This window comes from Schistocerca americana, chromosome 4, assembly GCF_021461395.2.
Source record: "Schistocerca americana isolate TAMUIC-IGC-003095 chromosome 4, iqSchAmer2.1, whole genome shotgun sequence".
Taxonomy (NCBI): domain Eukaryota; kingdom Metazoa; phylum Arthropoda; class Insecta; order Orthoptera; family Acrididae; genus Schistocerca; species Schistocerca americana.
The window spans coordinates 506,098,152-506,112,165 of record NC_060122.1 but is presented as its reverse complement, the minus strand read 5'-3'; the positions used below and the strand labels follow the sequence as shown (position 1 = coordinate 506,112,165).

The following is a 14,014-nucleotide window of genomic DNA, read 5'->3' as shown; positions in this document are numbered from 1 at the left end:
CTGACTTGTGTGCTAGCAGCTCTGAATACACCAATTACACGTAAAGACAGCAACATTCTGCTGTGATCATACAGCAATCATGAGTTGAGCTGTAGCAATCGGAATTGTGGGTAATCTTTGTCTGGATTCCATCGCATCAAGGCCCCCAACAAAACAAGTACGCAGACGTGATTGCAAAGAAGCAATTTCCCACTGGAGAAAATAGAACTGTTAATGTAATGTCGTTGAAGGTGCACTCAGATATTTGGCACAACGAAGTAGTTGGAAATTATGGAAATGGCCATGGCAAACATCATAACAGTAAAAGGTAGGCTCAGTCCACATCAGTCTTTTGCGTTAGTGTTGTTAGTAACTCATATCTGTATTCCATGCAACGTTAATGCTCTTTGTGGAAAAATGTATGTTCGCGCTCTGCGTCACTGGTGATCCATAAAGTGCACTGCGAAAGGACTGGTCTAATTTCGTGAAACACCCTGTTGGATGGTTGTTTCGGGAGAGGGGACCAAACAGCGAGGTCATCGGTCCCATCGGATTAGGGAAGGATGACTAGGTAATATCTGGTTACTCCCAAGGGTAACGATGTTATAAATATTGGGAACCAATGCCCCAGACATACACTTTTATATTTAATGAGATTACAGAACTTTAAGGCATATGCATTGAGCCACTGTCGCGAATTAGTCTATTGTGTACTACGATTATACGTTAGTTCTCTCATAGAGACAATTTTTGTTGTAGTCCACTACTGTTAACAGTCGAAGATTTTCATTAGTTTTTATTTTAAGTATCTAAAGATACTGCTGCTGCTGATGATGATGCCAAATTTTTTTTCTGTGATGATGTGCCATGGAAATAAACTTGCAGTTGTAATCTTAACAAAAAATACCGCCTTCTGAAATGAAGAAAATCTGAGGAAAAGACACAGAAGTTTTTCCACATGTGTATGTGGCTGGCTGACCAGTAATATAAAAAACGGTAAGAAGCCAGGCACTCGAACTTTAAAACCAGGAGCTCCTGCATGGAGTTTTTCAGAGATTAGAAAATTTTTAAATCTGTGTTACATTCGTCCAGTCCATTCTCGAAATAGAGGGCGTGCCTTCGGTCAAACAGTTTGATGTATAGAGGTTGAACTGGTTGCCTGATTTTGATTTGTCTTTTTCGAGTTCCGCCATTGAACGCGTACTACAGGTTCCCAAACATCAAATCAGACAAGCTATTTTGGCTTCCTCCTCCGATGAAATGTCAGGACGTAAAAGCATGTGGTAAGTGTTGTCCTATACGCAGTAATTGTAGTATTTTTAGAAATTTACTTTAAATTGTAGAAACATTAATGCTTTGTGCTTTAGGTAGCAATTCGAGTTAGTGTGTTCCGGTTTTTCAGTCTCGTATGTACTGGTGCATGTTGAACTTCGTGTTACTGATCTAGGGTGTATATTCCGTGCAGAAAGTGAACGTTTTATAATGTTGAGCAGCTTGCGAAGGAGATGACAGAATATTGCCAGTGGAAGTAACGTGCAGCTTCTAATTAAGAAAATTGGTTAGCGAATAAGAAATGAGCTACGGGAATACAAGGATAACACATGAAAGTTTAAGTTTCACAAGATACTTTGCAACGTGGAGAAGCGCGAGTTAATGCGGTTATCGCGGGACTTTGCAACGTGGAGAATATAGTAGAAGCGCGATTTAATGCGGTTTTCGCGGGAAATGCTTTACCCCCGTATTATAGCGCTGTATCAAGAGTGGGTTGTGGAATGGAAAAATACGCATGGAACGTTTGGAAAAACATAATACAGTATTATACTGTAGGATATATAAATTTAAAGAACATGAGAAGTAAAGCATATAAAAACTAATCGGTTCCTGCAGAAAATCACGTACAGAATGGATGTTACTGCTGTTGAAACCTGTCACTACACTCTTCACATTCCCATTTTCCAGAGTGACGGTGCAAACAGAAATTACTCATGTGAATGTTGATGCAGCGTGGTATTCACCTTGCGAAATTTTTGCATAACACAAATACATAGTATGGAGTAAAGGAAATATTATGCAAGTGGCTAAGTGAAGAAATATATCCGTTTCGGAGTGATAATACGCAGTTGTCGGGAGATATGCTGGCCCCCGCCTTAAACTTAAATCCACAATATATCCGACTGCGTTATGATTGTTATTTTACTGCGGTCTTCCATTCTCATGTTTCTGTAACAAACTCGCGAGAGTATCTAGGCATCTGTACGTACTATTTTTGTTTGCGGTGTGCTCGATTAGTTCGATTTCTGTCTTGCTGTTTAGGGAAACAGGGAAGTAAATAATTGTTCCGTCACAGTCAGAAAGCTTCCGAGAGGCGTTGAAGTGTCGGAACTAGAGCGCAACTAGAAATGAGAATGAACTGGGAAGTGAATTACGGATAATGTTTCTTTCAGGCATAATCTTGAGATTGTTAGAGATGTATCGGTCTTCTTATTTTCCTCTCGTCGCTAGTATTTATGTGTGAAAGCTACTGGCTCAGTTGCGGAGAGGGAAAAGTACACGAGAAAGCCGTGGTGTTATCCCATTCCGGTATCCGACAAACAAATCTCGTGCAGCTATGTTTATGTGATCTTAAGAGTATCCAGGCTCCCGATGCTGGAAACGTCTGGTCGAAGCTACGCGATAGCTGAAATGTTGGGAAGTTTACGTCGTTTGTCAGGGTTGCGCCGTCGTCCATTTCTCGCAGATTATTTTTCGATCTCAGCGCTTACAGCAGGTGCATCGAAGTGAAGAATGTGTAGTCACAGTTCAGAGAGGCGAGGAACATACAAGCCACAGTAGTTTAGATTACCTCAGGTGTGTGTGTGTGTGTGTGTGTGTGTGTGTGTGTGTGTGTGTGTGTGTGTAGTCGCTCAGTCATTCGTGACTGTCATCTCTCACTTTTTTCACTAGGCTCTTCATTAAAGTGTGACGCCTCTGTACGGAAATGTTCTGTATACTTCAAAATATTTTCTATCGTGGGATGTATCTGTCGATATCAAGCAGAAGTCTGTTGTTCGCTTTGCTGTTCTGTTACATTCCTGTTCATCTCATGTTTTCATTTTGGTCATATGATGACTAACGAGAGTATTAATAGATCAATTGCACCTGGGAATGAGGAGACTTCAGTCGTCTTCCCTATAGTTTTTATCGTGAAATTTCCCGGAGACAAGGTGAACCACTTATAGTATATGCACAACTGTCTTGAAATCATTCACAATGCGACGCGTTTACCTTAGGCGCCACTGTGCTTGTTGAACATCACGGACTGTTGCCGGTTCTGATATTAAGTTAAATCACAGCGGTTATACAGGCTAACACGCAGTAATTTCACTCATTTCGCTGTAGAGAACGAAACAGGGAGTGAAATAGTTGATCGAGAAAGAAGACAGAACGATTATGCAAGACAGCTAACATAGAGTGGTGGCTTTCGGGCTGCAAATACACGCGGGAGGCAGGAGAGTAGATTTTAAAATTGGTAGTGGTGACCAGATCCACCTTTTAGAAGTGTTGAAAGCTGCCAACAGTCTTCTTTGTCTTGTATCACATAGATCCCGTTACCGATGAGAACGGAAAATGGAACGTCGTGAAAGGCATAAGAGAGGTACATACCTTTTTTTTCACACGAACTAATATTTGCTAAGCTGCATCCACTTTTCTGTAGCGCACAAACAAGTTGTACGAGCCTAAACTAATTAATTCACTCGTAAAATGATAACATTGGTCAGATTTCACGCACTTGCTTCTTCAAACGAAACACGTTGGTCGCAAAATACAGGAAAATTTTCAATTGTGAAGCAAGCGAAAAAGGGTCTTAAATTTGGAAACTGATTACTACTTATGGGCCTAACCGACAGCTCTATAGTTTCTCATACTAATCCTTGTGAATGCACTTCAACCGTACCTCTGTCGATATACACGCAAAGGTATCCGAAAGGTCGTTCCTGTAAATAGAAGTAAGGCCAAACGAAAAATGAAAGGGAAATTTTAGTCTGCAGATTGTCATTATCCTCTGCACGCGTCGGGAAGTTCTTGTGTATATAGACAACTTCGTTGGAATATGCAGGTGAAATACATTTTGTTGTACAAGAATAAAAATGAAGTGAATGCACCGAAATTAACCATCAGTGATAATAAAAGTTTGAGTAAGGCCTGGAGACATACCAGAAATCCTAATCGTTTTGGTGACAACTCGTCAAAAGAAGGAAATCTGGGTTTTCTGTCTGCGTCAATTTTTCAATTTTTATTGCATATTCATTAAAAACACAAACTCCACGAAGAGTTCCGTGAGTCACATGGTACCGACTCACTTTTTGGTCTTGTTTGCGTAAGTTGTCGTAGACACAAGTGTCGTGAAGCTAGTAGTTATCACACTGCTCGCCCACCCATTAATATAGATTTTCACACAACAGTGCCGTCATTTCTCGTCAAGCAGCTTGTCTCACTCACGAGCCGTAGAGGGCTCCGTGTAAATCCTCCCACTAGGCAAAAATTCTTAGTCTGTAACTGGGAAAACGAAACTGGCGTCTCCGCATCGTAACCATTCACACTGTCAGTCATATGCGGATAAGGACCATCGTATGAAGATAAATGAAATGTACTGTGCGCCTGGAAACTGTTCCATTAAATAGCTCTATATTAGAAAATATTTCTCTCGTCCTTTGTTCGTTACTGTGTTATGTCCCTTTTCAGAGAACGATTAACGAACCCTCGGCAATTATTGATTACAACTGGAATAATATGACTGAAGTCTTTGTTACGAATGCAGTTTTCAGCTGCGTGTCTCAGAAAGATCAGCAGCAGTCTACTGCGACGTGGGTCACTGGTTTGAAGCATTCGTCCGCAGCGGTGTATTTGGAAGATGCTAAATATCCACGCCAGCTACGTTTCCACTTCTCGTTGTGTTCGCATTAGTGCCTTTAGCCGCGGAAACGTTATAAATAAGAGCTTTAAAACATACACTGTTGTAAAATGTCTTACACTTCCACGTGCTTCTTATCTCTTTCGGTACCGGGGCGTATGTGTGCCACAGAAAGCTATCGGAGAACCAGCGAGAGTTTTCTGCATGTTATTGCATTGTGTCATTGTCCCAATAGTAATATGATGTCCGATAATATTTCCAGAATTCTTACAATTACAGCTAGCACCTGTAGCCTACACTGTATTCAGGTTTCATTGTTAACCTTGTCTTGTACTCGCTAGATGCTAGTATTCTCGCATCGAATTAATTCTCGCCTGCTGGTAGACAACCCAATGAACGGATTTGCGTAGCGGGTTCTGTCTCGCCTACCTGGACCATTCGTGCCAATTAATTGCGCGCTCGTATTTACATTTGTCATGTCACAGATGGTGCCCATTTTGAGCATATATAATGTGAGTTAAAAACTTCGAGACATATTGTATCCACTCCTGTACGTGTTTTCTGTATGTATTGTAATTTTTACTCAGTCAATTTCTGAAACAACGAAGGTAGCCATACTTGGGAATAACCCTGTGTGTCTAACTCCTCCCAGTGTTCGAAACGGGAATGACGGGAAATATTTTCTTCAGATTGTTGCTTCTGTCTACGACATTAATTAAAATAACCATACATTGTCTTCCACTCCGAAGTAAAATTGTAGTGAAACGCTCAAAGTTTAGCCAGTCGTAATGAGTTGACAGCCTAAGAGTATTACGAGATCACAGTATTACCAACCTGGCAATCCACCTGCGCACATTATCGGAATAATTATTGCAGTAGTTACCATATTATGTGAGGAAATAGCTCACTTCCGATTGCCCGTACATTTTGTGCCAGTGGAAACAACCTTGTTTGTTTCGTTTTATCTGTCTGTATCGTTATTAGTGAGTGCCACGCATTGAACGAACGTAAACATGACTACACCTGTAACTTCCTGGCAGATTCGAATTCGGGACCTTTGTCTTTCGCGGGCAAGTGCTCTGCCATCTGAGCTACCCAAGCACGACTCACGACCCATCCTCACAGATTTACTTCCACCACTACCCCATCTCATACCTTACAGACTTCACAGACGCTCTCCTACGAAACATGCGGGATTAGCACTCCTGGAAGAAAAAATGGCATGTCACCTTAACACTTTTCTTTGCATCTTTGCACCAAGATAGGAGGCGTCGGATCCCAAGGAAAAGGAACCTACTGAAAAAATCTAAATCCATACTTAACTTCAACATGTCCAAACTCTTGACTGTAATGAACTCTCATCACTCCGCTGCAGAGTGAAAATTTCATTTTGGAGTGTGATTTCAGTCAAGCACATGCATAAGCAGCAACAAACAACACGTATGTCATGGAACAACTTCTCGATCACTGCAGCATGGGTTCCTCATCTCCAATTTCACCAAAATAGGTCTTAAAATTCTTCTTCTTAAAACAAAAGGAAATAAAACTAGGGGCTGTGCGTGAAGAAATACGGAATCTGAAAAAAATAAAGGCCACCATAGTGCTGCATATTACCTATGTCAATAAACTGACAGTGATTTTCAACAAGAAAAACGTATCTAAGAGCAAAAACATATTTTAGAAGCTCTGCTTACCCCCCTTTCATGCGAAGCAGAGGCCTGGATTATAGGCAACAAAAATTGCGTACCAGTACCTACGCCTTGCCGAATGTTACCGTGGCGTAACTCATAACAGACGCCTAGCGTCGCCAGGAAGCATCAGCGAACAGTGTCTCCAACAAAAGTTGTTCCCCATTACATGATTTGTCACCCCTAGACGTTTGATGCAAACACTCCGTGTAAGATCTCAGTAAACGACCGTGTATGTGATATCAGAGAAATTCGAGCTTACGAAGAGGCTTCCCGAAAATTGTGTTTCTCGCGCGCCATTCACGACTGCAATGGGAGGGATGCTAAGAGATCACTGTACACGGTACCACACAAAGTGGCTTGCAGAGAACAAATGGAGATGCAGAATGGATAACGTGCATAGAACGAAAGTTTGGGAAGTTCTTGAAAAGGCGTGCCTTTCTGAGCGTAAGCCCATGAGAGCCGCTGGTTGAAGTTCGTTGTGAGTAGTGGCATGTATGGCAGTTCCTTTTGTGAAATGCCACCGTAGCCTTATTTAGAGAAGCAAGGCAGTTGACGTCACGGCCTGCACGCTGCATGAATAGCCGCGTGTCCCCTTTGTTCTGCAATAGTCGTTTGGATTTCCTAGCAGAGGAGGAGATAAGCTACACCGGCGTTGTGCAAAAGGAAGCGTCATTTCCCTCTTTCATTAGCTCTGTTTGGTGTGTACTTGTGTTTGCCGACACTGCCTGTTGCATTCGAAGGCAAGGTGATAATTTCTCGGTCTGACACTGGAAGACTGGTTTTAGATTAAGAAGACTTTAAAAAAACTTGGTTCGTAACCTCCTGTTAAATCACGAACTTCACCGAAAGTTGTTCCAGAGATCAAACTATATTCCTTAATGTGCGGATACAGGAAGAGTCGCAAAGTAGTTTAGCATATTTCTTCTCTCTTCGCCAGTTCATGATGGTATGTCACCAATTTCCAGAAAACTGCGAAGAATTGAGGCGTTACGTTTAGAGTTTAAAGTTCAGAAAACTTCGTATACAGGGTGACAATTATTGAACTACATGAAAAAGTACATTAGTTACAGACTACGACGTGCACACACTTTATTCAACATGTAAACGTCGCTACAGATATTTGGATTTAGGTTATGACATGTTCGATATGCCTGCCATCATTGACGATGATGTGGCGCAGACGAATAGCGAAATTCTGCATGACCCGCTGAAGTGTCGGAACATCGATGCTGTCGATGCCCTCCTGAATGGACGTTTTCAGCTCAGAAATGGTTGTCGGATTACTGCTGTACACCCAGTCTTTAATATAGCCCCACAAAAAGGAGCCGCATGTGTTTAGATTCGGAGAATATTGGCGACCAATCGAGACCCATGCCAATGGCCTCTGGGTACCCCAGAGCCAGAATGCAGTCCCCAAAGTACTCCTCCAGGACATCAAACATTCTCCTGCTTCGATGGGGTCGAGTTCCGTATTGCATGAACCATATCTTGTCGAAATAAGGTTCACTCTAGATAATGGGGATGAAATCATCTTCCAAAACCTTCACGTTCCGTTCCGTAGTGACCGTGCCATGAAGGAACGTCGCACCGATTATTCCGTGACTGGACATTGCACACTACACCGTCACCCGTTGAGGGTGAAGAGACTTCTCGATTGCGAAACGCGGATTATCAGTCCCCCAAACGCGTCAGTCATGCTAATTGCCGAACCGATCCCAATGAAAGTGGGTTTCGTTGCTAAACCAAACCATACAGCGCGTACTAATTCTCACCATCCCCCGCTGCCGACATGCAGGTTGAACGTCCTAACGCAAACCGTTTAGAAGTTATGACGATTTTATTTCGTATAGTTAAATAATTGTCACTCTGTATCTTAGATTTGATAGCTGTCTTTTATTGGCAAAGAAGTTATATGTTGTATAATACAGAATAACCAAATTAAGAGCTGTCTGCGCGAGTACAAATTACTCTTGTAGCTTTTGATAAACAAACAACTGCTAATCGCGTGTGTTCAGCGGCAAAACGCATATCTGGATTGTTATTCGACGAAGACTACTAAGGTAACCATCAAAATATTTTGACAAGGATGAAGCTGCTAATTTTATTGCATGCTGTAAAAAATTTATTTCATCAGTACCGATGGGTAAACGACCAGATCTTTGGTGTTTTAGCGAGTGTGATATTTCACTTCTTTTTCTGTATTGTTGTGAAGAAACAGAAGGATTTCTGAATGTTCGCATTGAAAGTAAACGGAGTCCTACAAAGATTGCTGATGTGTTTTCTGTGCGATTTTCGGAAATATAAGACGGCTAAATTATGTCTGCTACTCATCTTACTGGAAGCAATGAATCGGGTTAACATTGAAGCAGTTACCACGAGAACATTGTTCGGAATATTTCCAATTTACTTTCCTGTGCCAGATTGCCAATTTGACGTTACGTAGGGGCAACTACTCGGCCACAGCTGCAAAAACCATGTCTTCGCTCCGTGTAGTAACGATACTAAGACGAGTTACTATAGTGTGCACTTGGCTGATAGTTGGCGATTGATGGTTTTCATATGTCAGAAGGGTCCCTTCAATCGCTCAGGGTTTCTGTACTACGGTCACTTTGCCCAGGTTGCGTTTTCGTTAACTTTCCATTTCCCAGTGGTGTCGGCAAATGGTTTACTCGGGTATTTTCTGTAAGATCGCCGACACACTATTCACAAACCAGGAACGTCGATGATAGTAAGTCGTCTGAGCATATTATGATCGAAAAGTCCTACGAGACGACACATTCTGCTTTCTCGCTTTGTCTCACACACCGCTTTGTCCGCTTCACGTTACATGTTGTAGGTGTACTTGACACCGCAATGCGTGTAACACCCTTCCTGAGCGACATTCGGGAAGTTGTCATAGAATGTGGATGTCTAATTGTAGACACGTGGAGACACGTGTAGTGTCTCCTTAGGTAGCTAAAGATTTCGTCTCCCGTCGTTAATATTCTGACAATGGAAAGAACGCAGCTTGGTAAAGCGTAAAGATGTGTATTAGCTTCTGTATCGTTTCTTGTCAGCCCCAAATGCAACAGTTGTGGTAATCTCTAACTGTTGAATTTTTTTGTCCTCGAGTATCAGTCAAGATCACGCAGGTCTCGAAACGCTGTGAGCGTAATTTGTGAGGATTGGTTTTAAAATCACTATTTATCACGATTTATGTCTACCATGATTTCACCAAATCATGTAATGCAAAAATCTTCCGTTGAAAGAAGCCGTCGCCGAATTTTTTCCTCTTCACATATCCACTCTCAACTTGTGCTCCGGTTTGCGGGTACTTCCGCGAATCTTTCTTTCAAAAATTGATTTGCATATTGGCAAAATTTATTTGCGTCATCTACTTGCGGCAAATGGAAATTTGTGGTGTTCTGAGACTCGAACCCGGATTTCTTGTTTGTCATGAGTGGCACCTTAACAACTTCGGCTATTCGAGAACGCTCTTAGTGCCTGTTCAAACCTCCACATGCCTCACTATCACAGTTCAAATACTCGCCAAGTTCGTGATACTAAGCATGGGAAGACACGTATTATTTCGTATCGTCATTTTAGCCCCCAGGCGTTATTATACCATTAGACTAAACGTCTGATGTACATCTTATTTTAATGAATGCAGTTACAGCACAGAGACTGTCGCCATTAATCATATAATCTTTCTTCCTTCACGTCAGTGTCACCAAGGACTGTTTAACTCTTTCATGGTTCTTTATTTCCTGTATTACTTTCTCGCGGGGCACGCCATTTTTAATTGAATTTGGAGTTATTGGATAACTGTTGGGTTTATGGTTGAAGTTTTATTGTGAGAGAGACGTAGAGCGATTTATACTGTGCTTACCATTACTCTTCTCTAAGTACGCACTCTGGCGAGCAAACTGTATTGTATATGTTAAGTCTGGGTCCAGTAACAGTCTACGCATGAAAATGAGTTCATTCAGCAAATTCATAGCAGCTTTTGCCCCTTACATACAAAAACATGTCAAGAGGGCATGATGCCGCACAAAACGTAATAAAAGGCAACCTCACGGAGGCTGCTTTTTGGAAGACAATTTCTGATCTTTTAACATAACCTGATGATGCCGTATCCGGGCGAAACGCGTCGTTCGTAAAAAAAGATGTGCAACTTACTACGGTTTTTTAAATAGTAGCAATAGAAGCTTGCTGTCCCAACGTGCGAAGCTGGGCTGGAATAATTTTTAAATTCTCTTTCTGCCTCCCAATCCTGTAGCATCAGAAGTACTTTTATTTTTAGAACATTGTGACTTCCAGCCAAATCGTGTTGACAGCTTAAAATTTCTACTATGAACTGTCGTAAAACAAGCATAGTACAGAAGTGATGGATTGCTGTGCAAATTTGTTATTGTTTCGCAAACAGAATGTCTGTGAGTACATTATTTAACATATGTTAGCATAAATTGTATCCTTCACATCCAAATATTTGCAGATGTCTTCTTCACTGCTTGATAACTGTACCGGTGTATCGAAAGCCTTATCACACTTGTTAGTTGTTTCCTGGGTTCACCTGTTTCCATGTCATTTACAGTGCGCAGAATCTACGGAAGACAGGAGCCAAAAAAAAAAAAAATTAATTTTATCTGCATATTGTAACTTATTTGCTTTCCTGTAGTTCAAAGTTTAAACTGACTCTTTGCAAAGACTCTACAGCCGCTACTGTTTGTCACTAGAAAAAAGAATCGTGGATGTGAAGATAATCCTCACATATAGCAAAAGATAATATGGTAGTATTTCGATATTCCAGCTACGTGTGACCATGTAATTCGTTACTTCTCTGCATCCGTCGTTCATCTTCCAGTACATTCAATAGCGGATGTTTCCTCCTGAATCTGATCATAATAACCATCATGAACATCAACATGTCCGCGGATTTATGCTTAATTAGTTTTGCCTGGAAATTTGTCGAAGCTTTATTTTGTAATGTATATTTCTTCACTGTTTGGTGTCAAGCGCGTTACGTTTGGTCGAGTATGAACGACTTTAATGCCAAATAACGTTTGTTTGTAAACATTTATGAAACTAGAAGTTGTTTTCATTTTCAAACAAACGACAAGAATGAACACTGGCTCAAAAAAACGGTAGGATGCTGCTGCTTTCTATTTAAGTGAACATACATATGGAAAATAACGCGTGGACATAAGGAAAGATATCGCAAATACTTTAGTAGGTTATCCGACAGTGATAAGATTTGTAAGACCAGTTTCTTCAAGAGAACTATTTTTCTCTTCCGATAAGTTACTTTGTGACCTATTTGATGAGGCTGGTGATTAGCGGAATTCATAAAAGCTACCTGTCCATGAAAGTAATGTCACTGTTAACGCCGTGAACGTTAGTGACTAGTTATGTGAAAAGACTTGAATGATGTAAATAACTCTGTATGTTACTTCGACATTTGAGACGCATTTCGGAGACCAAAGAGTCAGAAATGTGTGTTACATTAACTCAGTGTGTTATTTATTTCATTATCGTGAATGTCATCACGAACTAGGTATACCTTTTGTTTAACCCTTTCCAGCCCAACTTTTATTTACTTGTGGGAAAAAATATTTTTTCGCGTATTTCTCTACATAATGATTGTAATAATATATATTTATAAGAAATTTTGTTATTTTTTGTTTTTGGAGGGAAATTTGGGATGACTCCATGTGGCATCATTGGGCAGGATTTGTTTCCTTCAGTCAGGTGGTTGGGATGTCACAGTGCTTGGTAATGGAACTTGAATGAATATTTTAATTACACAATTTGATGCAGTTTATTAAAGAAAAAATAGTACATACAATAATGGAACTTGCATTTCATTACAATTTTATGTTTTTTTACAGCATTGTATATTTCAAAATCGTACTCAATTCCACTAGAACCAGCACGGGCAAAAACTTTTATACCCCACTTGTGTGGTTTGGTTTTTACATACTGTTTCAGGGATGAACGACCTTTGAAAGAAATGATTAATTCATAAACTGAATGATATTTCTCAGGTTCAATAATTGAAAAACCTTGTTTGATTTTGTCAACAAATGGTCTCACCTTGAACAGCTTGTCATAATTAGGGACCTCTCTTCGTTTCATTTTAGTGTTGTCATTCACATGTAAATAATTTCTTAGCTTATCAAACCTATTTCTAGGCATTGAGCCCACTACTGGAGAAAATCTTGTAGCCTCTGCCCAGTACATTCTGTAACTAGGCATTTTCACAACACCTGCTAGGATGTTTATCCCTATCTACTTTTCTGTTTCACGAACATTTGTATCTAAGGATGCACCTGTTTTCTGTGTGCAGTATAGATTAGATTGCTCGACTAGGTTCTGGATAATGTCATCACTACACATTGTTCTGAAATACTGAAAAGGTGTCAGTTCATCCCCTGGAGGGTCAGAAAAAACTGCATTACGTGATGTGTCCACTTCTTCAATGTCCTTCATTCTCCACCGAAGATTCCGGTGTGTATCACACTGAATTTTCTGAGCTGAATGACTTGGTGCAAGGCTTGGCTCAGCAAGTAATCTTCAAGCTATGGGAACATCATCTTCATCATTGGCTTGAGGGTCCAGAATTTCAACCATATCAAGGTCCATTCCTTGAAGAAACTGTATACCCAGTGTAGTAGGGTCCTGCTGCCGAGCATTTTCAATCTCTTCCTCCACATCAGACGTATCAAGGTGCAAATCAGATAAATCACCTTCGAGAAGCAGCAATATTTCTTCTTCTGATAATGATTTATGATTGCGAATCGTCTGGTAAACAAACCAGGAATTTTTTACTAAAGCAGCAAAAAAACTGGTAAATTACATCAATAAAAATTTTAACATATTAATATTAGTTAGTATAATTAAGCTTCAAAAGAAACTTGAAAATATTAGAGTTACAGATCATGGTAAACTTTAGTCGAAGTTATTGCATGTACTGCGTTTGGTAACATAACAAATGTCCAATGATGCCAAATGGGATCACACATGTTTGTGACTTCCAAGCAGAAAATTACCGTAACTAGCATTATTTTCAAACTGTTTACTAGTTAATTTACACTTTCAACAATAATTTATTAGTGCAACTTTTATATTAGTTTGCTTCCTTTACCGTGATATAATATTTTGAAAGTCCAGCTGGGTGCACTGTACCGTAGACACCATGCAACAATACTTTTGTCAAGGCATTGTAACCTGGTGCTCTCTGTTTTAGCGAATTCACGGTAGCCAACCAAAGAACAATGAACTTTAGAAAGCCCTGCACACATGTTTATAATCTTTGGACAAATAGTTTGGCCTTGGGAAAAAGTTAAATATGATGATGCCATATGGCATCACTGGGCTGGAAAGGGTTAAACGTGAATCGAACGAGATGAAAATCTGTCCCTGCTCTACTCGAAGAAATCTGATGTAACTTGAGCAGTAGTTGGTGAACCCAAAT

The 14,014-nt window shown here is 40.5% G+C and overlaps 1 protein-coding gene across 3 annotated transcripts in view; it reads left to right on the top strand.

Moving 5' to 3' along the window:
- Window positions 1–14,014, top strand: part of LOC124612872 (WD repeat-containing protein 47) — a 692,566-nt gene that overhangs the window by 440,997 nt on the left and 237,555 nt on the right. The gene's annotated exons all lie outside the window — the stretch shown is intronic.